Source organism: Ovis aries, chromosome 16, assembly GCF_016772045.2.
Source record: "Ovis aries strain OAR_USU_Benz2616 breed Rambouillet chromosome 16, ARS-UI_Ramb_v3.0, whole genome shotgun sequence".
Taxonomy (NCBI): domain Eukaryota; kingdom Metazoa; phylum Chordata; class Mammalia; order Artiodactyla; family Bovidae; genus Ovis; species Ovis aries.
The window spans coordinates 6,845,902-6,861,676 of record NC_056069.1 but is presented as its reverse complement, the minus strand read 5'-3'; the positions used below and the strand labels follow the sequence as shown (position 1 = coordinate 6,861,676).

Sequence of the window (15,775 nt, the reverse complement as noted above, 5' to 3'; positions counted from 1 at the left end):
ATTCCAAACAATTAAGAAAATGTAGCAAAATGGTAAGATATAAAATTACATAGAGAAATCAAGCCCTCATATATATAATAATAACCAGTAAGAAGAAACAATAAATGGAAAGTCCAGGACTTTTTAATAGATAGTACTGTTTCACTGGTCTGTCTTACAATATATTGAAATGAGAGATTAATTCTGCCCATTAAAAAAATATTTATTTATGTGGCTGTGCTGGGTCTTAGCTGCAGCATGTGGGCTAGTTCCCTGGCCAGGGATTGAACCCTGGCCCCCTCATGGGAACTCAGAGTCTCAGCCACTGAAGTCCCAATTTTTTTTTTTTTTTTTAATTTAGGGGAAAAGTCACTGAAAAAATAAGTTACTTTTCTCTAAAGTGACCTTCAAATCTATTTAAATACAACAAAAGTATCATTAGATAAGGAACTTAATATCTAATAGAAATGAGATAAACACAAAAAAGACATATTAACATACAGTTAAATATATTTTTCTGAATTCTGAAGATATGTTAATGAGAGGAAGTTCCTTTTTTAATCATAATCTGAAATATTGGTCCTAAGAACTTTAAAACCTAATGTACATATGACTGGGACCTTAATTTGTAAATATATATAATTTTTTTAAGTAAGCTGATTTTAATTTTAAAAAATCAGAACCTAGAAATAGAACACTTAAATTCAACCCATCTGCTAGTAAATGTAAATGTCTAAATAAAAGGAGAAAGTAAGAAAAACTTGTGACACTATTTATGAAAGCAATACCACAGGACTTTCAGCCAACTTGTGAAAAGGAGGAAAATAAAAACTGAATTTCAAGAGATAACCAAAAAATAAAAAAACAGAGAACCATCAGGAGCTTATCTAAATAAGATGTTACAGTTAGAAAGGGATCATAAGATACAACAGTAGCTCTGCATTGAAGGAAGCTTATTTGTTAGTTTGGCAAATCTTTGTATCTCTATCAAAGTCAATATGAAAAAGCAAACTAAGCAAATACAACAGCATGTTCTACAGTCAAACCATCACCTATAATGAAGAAACACGGGACTTCCCTAGTGATCCAACGGGTAAGACTCCACACTCCCCATGCAGGGGCCCAGGTTCAATCCCTGGTCGGGGAACTAGAGCCCACATGCTGCAATTAAGACTCAATGTAACCAAATAAAAATTTTTTTTTCTTACAAAAACTAAAAACAGGAAATGGTCAACAGCACGTGAAAGAAGCATAAGGAGGACACTAGTTAAAAGAATGTTACTACAGTAACGGTTTTTGCTTTCCTGCAGACAAAATCTCAACTTTGTAACCAAGTAAAACATTCAAAGGCACTTAAGTTCAAGAATAAAAGTATTCCTGGGACTTCCCCTGGAGGCCCAGTGGCTAAGACTCCATGCTACAACCACAGCGGGGCACAGATTAGATCCCTAGTCAAGGGAACTAAGATCCCACATGCCAAGGTCAATTTAAAAAGTATTCCTCTTAAACCAACTCAAAAGACTCTCTAAAATATTAACTACCAAAACAAGGTGTGAATGAGATATTAAAATTTTTTATTTGCTAAGAGTAACCATGATGTAAAGGATAAAATATAAATTAATTATTGAAGATTACTTTTAAAAAACCATTTATTCATCCTAAACTATAAAGCCTATGAAATCCTCAACTTGAAATATGAGATTATACATTTTCCTAATCAGCATTCAAATTTCTATAACTTAAATATTCACCTGAATATCAATTAAAAATACCTCCTAAATCTCCAGTAGTGTAGTGCTTACCATTAAGAAGACACTGCTAAAGATCAAAGGCAAGTAGAACATGCCTAGTTGTAAAAAGAGAAATTAATTATCCTTTATTCTTAAACCTTTTCAAACTGATGTTTTAAAATACAAAAAATAATCTCTTCTGGGTTTATTTGTATTTTTAGTTAAAGATTATATAAACACAAAATGAAACAATTCTGTTTTCCTGAAATTCAATCATGTAAATACCTGAAATTTGCATAATGAGCATTACCAGAGGGAAAAAATTTGGTTAGATGTTGTGATTTCCTTTCTTTTTTAATAACTAACTTTTATTAAGTGCCAGAATGTGTCAGAACTGGGCTAAAAGAATGTCATGCACTTTCTTATGTGGTAGACCCAATTAATATTCTTATTTTATAGAAAAGTAAACTATCTTGGAGATGTTAATCATTTCCCCAAAGTCACAGAGAGAGAGTGGGTGGCAAACCTCAGACCCAGGCATGGACCTGACACCCAAGCCCATCCTCCAGAGCAAGTGAAACACTGGCTCTGTGTCACATTTATGAGTCGTTATTTTATAGTGAAAACCTTTAGACTTGGAGCACTAGAAATGTGGCGATTTCCAGATGCACCTGACTTGACTTTAATATTGTTCATTTTCCTGGTGGCTCAGATGGTAAAGACTGTAATGCAGGAGACCTGGGTTCAATCCCTGGGTTGAGAAGATCCCCTGGAGAAGGAAATGGCAACCCACTCCAGTATTCTTGCCTGGGAAATCCCATGGATGGAGGTGCCTGGTGGATTACAGTCCATGGGGTTGCAGAGTCAGGCACAACTGAGTGACCAACATTGAAAGTTTTTTTTTTAAAACCTTTTTTGGAGACATGGAAGCATGACTGGTGGTTTAATTGCTAAGTCGTGTCTGACTTTTGCAACGCGGTGGACTGTAGCCTCCATGCTCCTCTGTCAATGGGGATTCTCCAGGCAAGAATACTGAAGTGGGTTGCCATTTCCTTCTCCAGGGGGAAGCATGACTAAATGTCCTTAAATCGACCATTTTTGTGGCAGCAAAGCTAGTTTGAAATGAATGTATTTCTTCTTCACTATAAAAGAAATTATTTCACTATTTTCTCTCTCATTTCACCTCCAGGGCATCTCCCAACAAACTTAAAAGTTGTTATTTTTGAATATAGTTTAAAAACAACTATAGCATCATAGCTTTTAATATGAAAAAACTTCCCCAATTCCAAAGGCCCAAACACACACCCCTTCTAAAATATTTCTGTGTTTTCAAATCTGTCCTTAAATCCATTACTTTTATTACTGGTCACTCTCAGTGCTAAGCTTTATTGGCTAAACAATCACTGATGAGTATTTTTAAAAGATGAAAGAACTATAAATCAGTAATAGCAGCAGGTAACATTTACTGAGAAATGACAACATACCAGACTTTAAAGAGAATGCTGCATGTAATATATAATGAGGTACTTCTATCAGCCCCATTCTACAGATGAAGAAATGGAGCTTTAGAGATTAAGACATGATCAATGTCACACCACTGGTGGAGCTAGAAGAATATGAATCCAGACAAGCAAATAGGCATTCCACTGTAATTATTTTTTACTCAATATGCAAAATCAAATATCACACTCTTTGTCATAAGAAATTTACTTATATAAAATATCGCAAGTGCACCTTGTTACTAAACATTGTATGCACGTATTACACCAGAAAGAGTACTTGTATTGGAATCCTGTGAGGATGCTCAGGTTAGGTTTGCCACTAGCCAGCTTCGTGACCCTAGGCAAGTTACTCACCATCTTAAGTCTTCTGTATTCTCACTGGTAATGTGATGCAACTAGACAGGATAATCCTAAGGACCTTTTCACCTCTAAAAGTTTGTGATTGTTTATTTTAAAAAATATCGGTTAGCTTAAGACTGTAAGTTACTAGCCTTAAGCTGGTTCTGCTAGGCTTAGGGAGACAGAGAAGGTTAGTAAGGTTTTGGAGAGCTACAGCTTGCTATGAAAAACATCAGTGACTTCTCTCTCTTTTATTGTTGTTTTTAAGCTTCCGTCCTATGTTATATAACTGTAAGGCTGTCAGATCAAATTGTGTCAAGTACTTTATGCTCTGCCCATGAGATGAACCAAAAGGCCTAACTAGATTCTACATGAATGAGAAAGCTTAATGTCCCCTTAAGCAAACTAACTCATCAAAATTTTTACGCAGAATGGACAATGAAGTGTAGAAAGTGTCCAAATTAATTTATAAATTAAGTAAATGGTATGCTCATTAATCCTGGATAACTTGTATAAAACATAATACACCTCTTACATAAAAACATAAGCGGCCCACCAGCTATTTTATACCCATCTTTTAATAATTCCATCCCCTTTTCCTGAAAAATTATGTAACAGTTTGCAAGAATGAATGTTCTTTAAGAAAGAAACTATGAGAAAGAGCTAAAAATCAAATGTTATTACTGTGATTTCCCCTCCTTTTTAAGGTTAATTACTAGATATCAAATATATTTTTTTATTCTATAATATTTTATTATCACTTTGAAGCTATACATTATAATTTCCAAATTATTAAAACTATACCTGAAAATAAGAATCCTCTTTGAAAGTATGTGGAACTTTTTGTATGACTATTTAATGTTCTTATTTTTTTTTCCTGAATATCAGCATCTTTATTATTATTTTTTAACATATATCCCCTCTCTTTTTAGACTCCCGCCCATCAGATATATTCTTAAAGCAAGAAAAAATACGTATTTTTAACTTGAGTTCCTAAGTTACTTCAATAGTGTGGCTATTATTGAGGGCTTTAGGAGGAGAAGATCCAAAGAATTATGGAGATTTTAGAGCTGAAAGGGTTCTTAGGAAAAAAAATAATTATCTCAACCAGTCCAAGCCTTGATCCTACCTCTGCTGATTGTTTCCCCAGACCAAAAATAGGTTAGGTATCCAAGTAACAAAATCTGCAATGCTCTCAACCTTTCACACAAAAGGCCTGTTTCTGGACCTTATTATGATTCTCCCCTTGTCTCTTTTCTCCCCACCATCATCATATCCTTCGCTGACTAACTTAGGTCCTGTATTACACATCAGCTCAACTTTAGTCTACTCACCTTTTATCCTTCTCCCCTCCTGTCCTACATAAGGCCCTAAATCCAAGATGAATCTCTCTCCCCTCTTAGAACTGCGTTTTTCAGTATGACAAAAATGAAGCCACTGAACAGAATGCTACAGTTACCAACACTCAGGTGGGCTCAACAATGCTCAGAAATCCTCTTCTATCCCCTGAGAGAGGAAAAAGATTTGATTACAGGTAGGTAAAGATGCCTATGAATCTATGGGTAACGGGACAGGAGGTTAAATGTGGTTCATAGTAGCAGTAGTGTCAGTCGCATCCAACTCTTTGCGACCCCACGGACTGTAGCCCGCCAGGTTCCTCTGTCCATGGGATTCTCCAGGGAAGAATACTGGAGTGGGTTGCCATTCCCTTCTCCAGGGAATTTCCCGGACCCAGGGATCAAACCCAGGTCTCCTGTGTTGCAGGCAGATTCTTTACTGTCTGAGCTACAGGTAAGTCCTACAAACGTGGTTTATATTTGTTACCTTTTTTATTTCAAGTAGAGAACAAAAATCACCTTTTGAAGTCATAATCACTGAGCCAACATGGATTATGCACCTGATTCTATTTGAAACAGTTCACATGTATCCCTGATAGAGTTTTTATCTCCAATTCATGAAGCGGGCGATTTAATCATCTCATTTGTCAGATGAGGAAACTAAACACACAGCGGCAGCATAACCTGTTCAAGGCACACTATGTCTGTGGGTGCAGACTCAGTCCGTGTCCGACTCTCTGCAACTGTGCGCACTGTAGCCACCAGGCTCCTCTGTCCGTGGAATTTCCCAGGCAAGAATACTGCAGTAGGTTGCCATTTCCTTCTCCAGGGGATCTTCCCAACCCACATCTCACGTCTTTTTGCATTACAGGCAGATTCTTTACCAACCGCCCCACCTATAATAAGCAGCAAAGCTCGGATTTGACCCCAGGCAGTCTGGCTGTGAGGCTGATCCTTTTAGTTACCATGCTGGGCCAGAAAGCACAGCACATTAGGACCCTAAGATGGTACAAGACTGCTCACACATACCAAGAGAAATCTTAGCCGTTTTCTTTCTAAGAGTTTAATTCCCTCTTCATTTCTAGAAAAATGGTCCTACATCTAAGAAATCATTTAAACATGAAGGTAATGGGTACTTGGCATATTTCAGGACTTACAAAAGCAAAATCCAGTCACACGGCATAGAAGCTGATGCACTTGAAAGGCAGAATGTGTAGAATACTAGTTAAGGGAGTGTGGTCTCCAGCCAAAACTGCCAGGATTACTAGCTGGGTGAAAGTGCAAGTGCTGGCCGCTCAGTCGTGTCCGACTCTTTGCGACCTCATGGACTGTAGCCCACTAGGCTCCTCCATCCATGGAGTTCTCCAGGCAAGAACACTGCAGTGGGTTGCCATTTCCCTCTCCAAAGGATCCTCCCGATCCAGGGATCGAACCTGTGCCTCTTGCATTGCAGGTGGATTCTTTACTGTCTGAGCCACCAGACTAGCTGTGTGGCCATAAGCAAATTAGCTGAACAGAGAGAGGAAAAGGACCTCTGAAGAAGGAATAAAGTTCAAAGTAAAAACCTTGAATATACATTAAAATTTTTACATCAAAAAACTCTGGGACAAACTTTATATAACCAATATGATCCATAAGAAATAGCTTCCTTAATACAAAAGTTTTTAAACTAAGCAAATAAATAAGCAGGTGGCATAAACAGACAATTCATAAAACAAGAAAAACAAACATAAAAATGCTCAACTCAAATTTTTTTAAAAAGCCTATTGGATATAAAATATTGGTATATATTTATATGTTTGTACAGAAAATGATCTGGAAGAGCTCACATTAACAGTAGATATTCCTGGTAAAGGAGGAAGAACCAAGGGAAGAAAGGAGATTCCACATGGAGCCTCCTTCCTCAATCGCTCACTGTGTAGTGTAGGCCCTCTTGGATGCAACTCTGACAAAATTTAGGTTACATGCCTGCATCCAACCTCCAAGGGAGAAGAATGATTTGGGAGGTTCTATCTTGGGAAGGCAAGCAAGGCTCATAGGGCTGACATGGGACTCCTAAGCAAAATGAGTCAGACCACAAATACTAAACAACCACACTCAGGAATGGATGCTAAATCCTTATCTTCCTGTCTATACACTTGGAGGAAGATATAGTCAGCTACTTACATTTCTCAGGTACATATGCAAAAGCCTAACAATAAATAGGCGATATGTGAAACAGACATGTGCTTGTAACTGAAGCTTCCATTGATCGACCACATGTGGTTCTGCAGAAAAGAATACCTTTGCCTCTAGAACATGTCAGCTACCCCAGCCCGTCATGACCCAGATTATTAAACACTGTTTATAATCTCACAGGAGCAGTTTATAAACCTCAGGAGGGACAAAATAAGAACTATTTAAATGAATACACCATAAAGTTTTGTCCTTCATTTCAACATTAGACAATCTTTTTTTTTTAAACCTGGCTTCTTTACCATGAAATAGATTCATGCTTAAAGAAAATACGAGTTTGACATAGTGAATCTAAAGGACATAGGCAATTTTAAAACACAGGAGTCTAAACAATATGCATTTGCTGTACATATCTTGACCATATAGTATCACAGAGATATGTCTCATTAGAACCATGAAGATGGATATTTTCATTTTAAAGGAAATACTCGAACAAAAACAAACCTTGGTTCTTAACGCTGGCTTACAACTTATGAAATATTCTGCTGAGTGGCAATCACCACTACCACCATCACCACCACCTCACCCCATTTCCTAATATTTTCACTACACAACAAAAAAATGTAACCAAGGGTTGCTGCTCCTTGCAGAGTATCACACCAACTTGAAAAAAAAAAAAGCAGCCTCCCAACTACAGGCTAAACATTCCACCTTCCCTTCCAGGCTTCTCCCACTCTGCACTGCGAGCCACAGCCTCACACACCTACTCTTGCAATCTTCCTGCAAACTCAGGTGTATATGCTTAACAAGGTCAAGTGAAATTGTTTTCTTACATTTCACTGGCAGCAGGCCCAGAGGAAAAGAGAGATAGTAGTAGCCTTCCTCTCTGGCTTCAATATATTTGTTGTTTAATCGCTAAGTCGTGTCCGACTCTTCGCGACCCTAAGGACTGTAGCCTGCCAGGCTCCTCTGTCCGTGGGATTTCCCAGGCAAAGAATACTGGAGTTGGTGGCCATTTCCTTCTCCAGGGGTCTCCCCAACCTAGGAGCTGAACCTGCATCTCCTGCTTTGCAGGCAGATTCTTTACCAGTGAGCCACCTGGCTTCAATACATATTACTATATAAACGAATGATGAATGACTGAACAAGTTTGCATAAACAAACCACACACTGGTGCTAGAACAAAGAACTGCCACAGATGAAATCCATGTGAAGTTCTGCAGCTAGAGGAAGAGCAATAGATGGTCTCTCAACAGGCAGAGAGAAGGGGAGACCCTCTAGGACGGGAATGCTAAAACAAAGCCAGAAAGCATACTGAGAATAGCAAGTAGTTGGATTCATCAAGAGAGTTAAGGTATATACAAAGTAGGGACATGTACACTAGAAAAATAAATTGAGGATAGAAATAACAGGCCAAGAACACCAGATTAAAGAGTTTGGATTTTATTTTGCACACAGAAGGAGATAATTTAAAGATCCTGAGCAGAAGAGAGACACCTAAGGCTATGGTTTAAGACAATTAACCCAGCAGCTGCGTGTAGGATGGATTAATAGGCAAAAATGAAGGGAGACAACTTGAGAAACGTATATGAGTTTCTTGCAAGTTCCTCATGCATACTTCTTTTAACATACTTATCACAGGAGAGTGTGATTTACCTATTCTATCTTTTCTTCATCTATTCTACCAGGCTCAAAACTCCAGAGAAGCATAATTTTTCCAAAAAAGTAGGGATGGATCAAATGATCTCTGATGTCCTTTCTAACTAATACCTTAGGTCATGCATGACCACTTAGAGGAAGAAGACAGGGGAAAAGGCACTTAATTTACAAAAGGTTGGTACCATCTAATGAATAATCATTCATTCTAACTCAAAATATTTTCTGATGATGAAAGAACTATCATTTGTTGCTTGCTTCCCTTGCACGAGGCATTATGCTCAATATTCTACATATAATAAATAATTTATTCCTCAAAATGATTCTATGAGGTTAACTATTCTTACACACATTCTTCCAATGAGGAGCCTCAAGTGTGAAAATGTCAAGTTGCCAAGTTCACACAGCTGTTAAGTGGCAGAGTCTTTAAACTTAGGCAATCTCTCTCCAGAGGGATTGAATCAGGTCCCTAGATCAAGATAAAAGTCAATATAACCCATAATTACCTGATCATACAAATATCATATATCAAGCATATTGTTCAGTCACTCATTAAGTGTTAGATTTTTTTGAATCTTGCAGTATCCTCTCTTCAGACTCTAGATACTTGTTCTAATCACTACGATCCACCTTCAGAATTTTAAAATGTTTACTACACAATGAATACAAAGCCAACCATTTTAAAATGAAAGGGAAACTTAAAAGCTGACAAAATAAGAGATTCAGCTGGTACTAGAGTCAATATGAATTATGAGCAAGTGGTTTTTTTCCCTAAGTTAAAGCAAAATGATCCCACAATGGGGCTTCATTCAAAATTAGGAAAGGTGTACCTCAAGGATACATACTGTCACCACGCTTATTTAACTTTTATGCAGAGTATACCATGAGATATGTTGGACCGGATGAAGCACAGGCTGGAATCAAGACTGCCAGGAGAAATATCAATAACCTCAAATATGCAGATGACTTCACCCTTATGGCAGAAAGTGAAGAAAAACTAACGCGCCTCTTCATGAAAGTCGAAGAGGAGAGTGAAAAATCTGGCTTAAAACTCAACATTCAAAAAACTAAAATCATGGGATCTGGTCCCATCACTTTGTGGCAAATAGATGGGGAAACAGTGCCAGACTTCATGTTCTTGGGCTCCAAAATCACTGTGGATGGTGACTGCAGCCGTGAAATTAAAAGATGCTTGCTCCTTGCATGGAAAGTTATGACAAACCCAGCATATTAAAAAACACAGACATCACTTTGCTGACAAAGGTCCATCTAGTCAAAGCTATGGTTTTTCCATCAGTCATGTACCAATGTGAGAACTGGACCATAAAGAAGGCTGAGCGCTGAAGAATTGACTCTTTCAAACTGTGGTGCTGGAGAAGACTCTTGAGAGTCCCTGGGACAGCAAGGAGATCAAACCAGTCAATCCTAAAGGAAATCAACCCTTTCCTTTAGATAGGTCGGACAGCATCACTGACTGCGTGGACACGTGTTTGAGTAAACTCTGGGAGATGGTGACGGACAGGGAAGCCTGGCATGCTGCAGTCCATGGGATCAAAAAGAGTTGGACATGACTGAGCGACTGAACAACAATTAGGAGATGCAGAAATGGAAAAGGACCCCTGGCCTCTTCATATGTCAGACTCCATTCAGTCTTTTATTCCATCCTGAGGATCACATCTTAAGAAAACTACACTGAAATGGCATCACCAACTCAATGGACAAGAGTTTGGGTAAACTCCGGGAGTTGGTGATGGACAGGGAGGCCTGGCGTGCTGTGGTTCATGGGGTCGCAAAGAGTCGGACACGACTGAGCAACTGAACTGAACACTGAAAAACAATCAGGATGGCAAAGGATTTGGAAACAACAGTATGGAAGATGAGGAAAAGGAACTAGGGAGAAATCAGTGAGGGCAAGTCCTGTTGGACAAGTCTTAGAAAGAAGGCAAGAAACTTCCCTTCAAATATCTGAGGTGTCAATATACAGATGAAAACTTAGGCTTAGTCAACATACCTCTAAAGAGTCAAGAGAAATGAGCATTTCCAACAGTAAAATCTATCCACAAATGTATCACACCTCATGAAAATACAGATCAACTAATTAGGTCTTCAAAGAGTACCGTCAGTGACTGCCAATACATTCCAGTTCTGACTGGAGTAACATCTCTCCACCCAAGGTGCAAGGACATCCGTCTTCACCTAAGCCAGTTCTAGACAGGAGAGCCAAGAGTCCACAGAATTCAGCTGAGTGATTATTTGTATATGCAGTTGTAAAATCACAGGAATCATTTCATAGAACGCTTTTTGTTCTTGTTGCCGTTCTGAAAAGCTGCTCAGATACAAAAAGTTAGTATTCACCAAAGTTTCACTTCACTTAGAATCACCTCAGTTCTTTTCTAATGGTCTAGAAAATTTTATCAATAAATCTCCTCAGCCTTGAAGTTAATTTCAAATACTTTAAAATATGCATTAAATTACAAAGCTAAATATCAATACTTCAAACATGTGGTTGCTTTTTGCTAAATATAACTATATTTGCCACTCATACAGATATGCAATTAATAGAAAATAGGACCAGATATAAAAAACAATTGTTTTTTTACTTTTATTTTTTGGCCCTACCACACAGCATGTGGGATAGTAGATCCCTGACCAAGGATCAAACCCATGCCCCTTCAGTGGACGTGCAGAGTCTTAACCACTGGGCCTCCAGGGAAGTATCCAGATCTAACATAAGAAGATAAGATTCTTATTCTGGGATCCACAAGAGCTATATGGAGGATTATATACATTACATTCAATTTTTCAAAACAACACTCATTTCCCCACATTAATACACAAACTAATGAAAACCAAAAGATTTCTTGTTTTTAATTTGAACTCTACCAACTCAACTCATTTTGGTTATACTTTATCTCATGAAGAGCAAAAGCTCTGACTGACAAGTGGTAGAGAACACAATTTTAAAAAAGAAAAAGTCCTGGTTTTGAAATGTACCTCAAAAAAGTGCTGTACACTGCATGACTGTGGGGAGAACATAATAAAAAGGAGAAAAAGTTGAGGAACACTGAACTAGATACTTAAAAAAAAAATTCTAATTTCACTGATGACGATACTAGTAGTAGCTCACCTTTAGGAATGTTATCACATTTAATTCTGCTAACATTTTGAGATAAGCTCTATTATAACTACTCTTACAAGGCAAGGTTCAAACATACCTATTTGGCTTAAACTGTGGAATTATACTGCCTCTGAATAACAACTACTGTTAACTTAAGAATCAGAATAAGTTCATCTGATATATGAAGGGCCAGTTGATGTAAACTTGAAAGCATTAGTAATATGTATAAAGACTTTATAGACTAAATTCCTTGACTTTTATAGACTAAGTTCATTGACTTTTTCTCTATAGCTATTCACTGAAATTGGCTTCTCCATTATCACTATACTGATATCACTCCTCCAATAATAACCTCTTGATTCCCAAATTCAAGGGATTACTTTCATTTTACCCCTCTTGTCCTTATGACAGATCAGACCCAATTGACTACTGTCAAGTTTCTCTTTCCTTGGACAACACTCTCAAGTTTATTAGCTTCTTTCCTTTCTCAGTTTCTTTCAGCAACTGAACCCTCTTTCTCCTCTCCTGAATCCATAAATGCAGGGGACCCCCACATGCAATCTGGGCTGTTTTAAAAAAGGCAATTTACTAAATTGATTTGTTCTCAATACATATTAGCCAAAACCTCTGTGCATTTAGATTAAGGAATTTTTAACATTTTAATCCACAATGTTGGACTATATAAGCATCGTGAGAGTGGAGTTTGTCTGTTTTTGCACCCTACAGCATAAGACACTCAGTGTGTGTTGAATAAATGAAAGCTACCTCTGGTGTAACCTAAAACTAACACCTCATCGGAAAAGCTAGTAACTAAAATCACACTCTTTTTTTCTCTTTTTACTCTGTGCTGAACTTCCTGGCAGGAACAATGTCAATCCTCAGGGACCTATAACAGGTCCAGTCAGGGCACACGCAATCCTTAAGTTCTCTAAAATAAGACTCATCTCTTAAGGTCCAAGGTCCCTTTCACCTAATTCTCCTCCAAAAAACATGTCAGCAGGGAGAAGCATGACATTTCTGCTAGGGATGGTACATGAGGCAGAATCACTTATTTTCAGACAGAGTTAAGTGAAAGAGTCTTCAACTAATTAGAAAAAAGTTTAGAGTGGATGGGTTTTAAAAGTTTAAATAGATGACTCTCAAAAGCATCTAATTATAAAATTTTTTTTTCTCCAAATCAAAGTTAAGTCTTTTGTTTGAGGTGTATTACAAAGCTATTAAAGAAATTTGTAGTGATTTGAATACTATTTAAAAGATCAGACTAATCTGGAACAGGTTAGAATCTAAAATCCACAGGTAAAGCATCTTAGGTTGTAATCACTCAAGGAGCAGGCAATGTTGCTACTCATATAAGTTCCCTAAACCAATCCTCATCATAAATTCAGAGAGGAGTCCACTACGGCAGCATACAAGCTCTCCACGAAAGACTGATATTTTATCATTGTTTGTGCTGGAAGTCTTATCACAAATGGACCCTCACCACCACATTCCCTGGGCTCGCACCCACACTGCCCCCCACCCCACAAATCAAAACAAAAGAGACAAGCATAGATTTTTCAAAACCAAAAACTTAAGTCTTGTCCATATACCAAAAACTTAACCTTGTACACATTAGCTAATAAAAATCGTTCCTCTTGTAGGAGAAAACCAAAACACAGCTTGCAAAGATAACCTGTACATCTTTTGTACATGCAAACAGACACACAAGGCACGTCAAACCCAGATCCATTTTGGTGAATTCCCTCCAGGGCCCAACTGTGTGTATTATGCAACAGCCACCATTCCAGGCTTTAATCCCTGTGATGCAGTGATAAAATACAAATGGCCAGAGTATAAACTACTAGGAACTTAAGTATATTTGTGAGGAGACAAATTAAAAACAACAACTACCAAATTCTCAAGACCCTTGAAAAAGACAGGATGTGTTAACAGTTCTGAATCGCAAAACAACTTTTCCTTTGGGTAGTCTTTTAGCAACCTGTCCCTATCCCACTCAAGAATCCTCACACGAGAACGTTTTATTTGAGGTTTTGAAAGGATATCGCAAAAGAGGAAGGGGTCGTGGTTAATTTAGAATCTACTCCACATAAGACACTCACACCAACTTCCAGAAGCTGAAAAGCCAGTGAGATACTTCATCTGAAGTAAATGTAACCCAGATCCCTGAGCCATAAACAATCCAAAGCTTCACCCACTGATTTCCTAGGGCACAGGCCTCGAAAAATTGCACAATGGGCAGCCAAGAACCAGAACAAAATTGCAACGACCTGTATTTTAGAAGGGAAGCTATACAATACCTAATCCAAAAGTGGTTACAGGTAAGGGAGCTGGTCAGAGCATCCTTGGAGGCCACCTGCGTGGCGGAACCGGAACGCTCCCGCCCCACCCGCCACCAGGTCCGCTTCCCCCACGCCGAGGCCACCGGCCCGGACTGAAAGGCTCCAGGTGGGAAAGGCAGGAGGGGAGGGGGCTCGGCAGGCAGCAGCGGGGGATCCGGCCGAGGCGGGCGCAGGAAGGAGAAGGAGGCATTCCCTCACACAAAATGGTGGCGCTGGCGCGGAGGCCGGCGCACCTGGGGGCGCACCGCACGCCCCTCGGAGGAGCCGGCCAGTCGCCCGCAGCTGGACGAGCGCCCCGAGCCGGGGCGGCCGGCGTGGGCCTGCGCCGCGCCCGAGCCCTCGCGGAGGCCCGCAGCTCGTGCCCGCGTCACTGCCCGCGGCTGTGCGGGGCCAGGCCGGCGGGGCGCGAGGCCGGACCCGGCAGCTTCGGCCTGGGCCCGGAGACCCCAGCCCGGGACGGGCCGCGCACTCACCTCGGACGCGCCGCCGGAGCCGCCGGAGGAGCCCGGGAAAGGAGGCGGAGCCGCGGGAATGAATGGAGCGGGTGGCGGCTCGCCGGCGACCCCCGGCCGGGCCCGGGCCGCGCCGCTCGCGGTCCCCGGGGCGAGCGCGGCCGCCTGCACCCCCGTCCGGGACACCCGGCTCCTGGTCGGCGGGCCGGCCGCAGCCCACCGTGCCCTCCGCCGGAGTGACGCACTCGCGCCGCAGCGCCTCCAGGCTCTGCGGCCGCGCGGCGCCCGCGCCCACCGCGAATCCCCCCGCCCGCCCGCGCCGCACGGCCCCTCCTCGGCGCCGGGGACGCCGCCCTGCCTCCAGCCCGGCTCACGGGTCTCGCGGGCGCCGGGCAGGTGTGGGCTCGGCCAGCCGGGGGGCGCCCCGCGGCCCCCGCCCCGCCCCGCCCCGCCCCCCGCGGCCCCTCTCCCCGCCCCGGCTGCCGTCGCTAGGCAGAGAGCGACGCCGCAGCTCAGGCGCTGGCCCGGTATTAAAGAGTGACCTTGGCTTAGCTATAAAAATAGGTGCGGGTAAGCCGCGGGGACCTCGACGCTGAATGTGCGTATTCCTTGACTGTCAACATTCGCAGACGCCCGTTTGCACTCCCCCTGGGAGTTCTCCTCCAGCGAGGGGCGGGACCTCCGGGAATTTACCCAGGGTGGGCGAGGCCGGCCGACCTCGGGCCGGGATGCAGAGAGTGCGGACGAGGACCACTGGCACCCGCCCGCCACCTCCCTCCTAAATCCACTGCCACGCTGGAGGATGGAAGCAGAAAGGAGGTAGAGAGCCCCATTCACAATCTGGAAAAACCCAATCTAGACAAGACAAGACTTCCATTTTGAGATTACCAGGAACCACCAGATCCCTGCGTTGACCTTTCCTCTTTCTCAGTCTAGCACACTCAAACTATCCCCAGGCGAACGGCGGCTCCACCCTCCTCTCCTCCCCTTCCTCTCCCAACATAATTCATCTGCCTTAGCGCCCAGGGCCCTTTTGCTAATTACACTCCCCTGGAAGAAGTATTTAAAGCATGATAGATTTCTTTAAAGTAATGCAGCCCATGGTTTAAATATGTTTAATAAATGAATTGAGAAATAGTATTATGTTA

At 41.2% G+C, this 15,775-nt stretch overlaps 1 protein-coding gene across 5 annotated transcripts in view; it reads right to left on the bottom strand.

Moving 5' to 3' along the window:
- Positions 1-15,556, bottom strand: part of FAM169A (family with sequence similarity 169 member A) — a 68,661-nt gene extending 53,105 nt beyond the window's left edge. For 2 of the 5 annotated variants that reach the window (XM_060400231.1, XM_060400232.1), the window contains exon 1: positions 15,516-15,556. The gene's annotated coding sequence lies outside the window, so the exon portion shown is untranslated. Of the gene's footprint in view, positions 1-14,648; positions 14,866-15,169 lie in introns of those variants that run through there. The other 3 variants (XM_015101243.3, XM_015101244.3, XM_060400230.1) reach the window with 2 other exon arrangements.
- Positions 15,557-15,775: the final 219 nt, after the last annotated feature.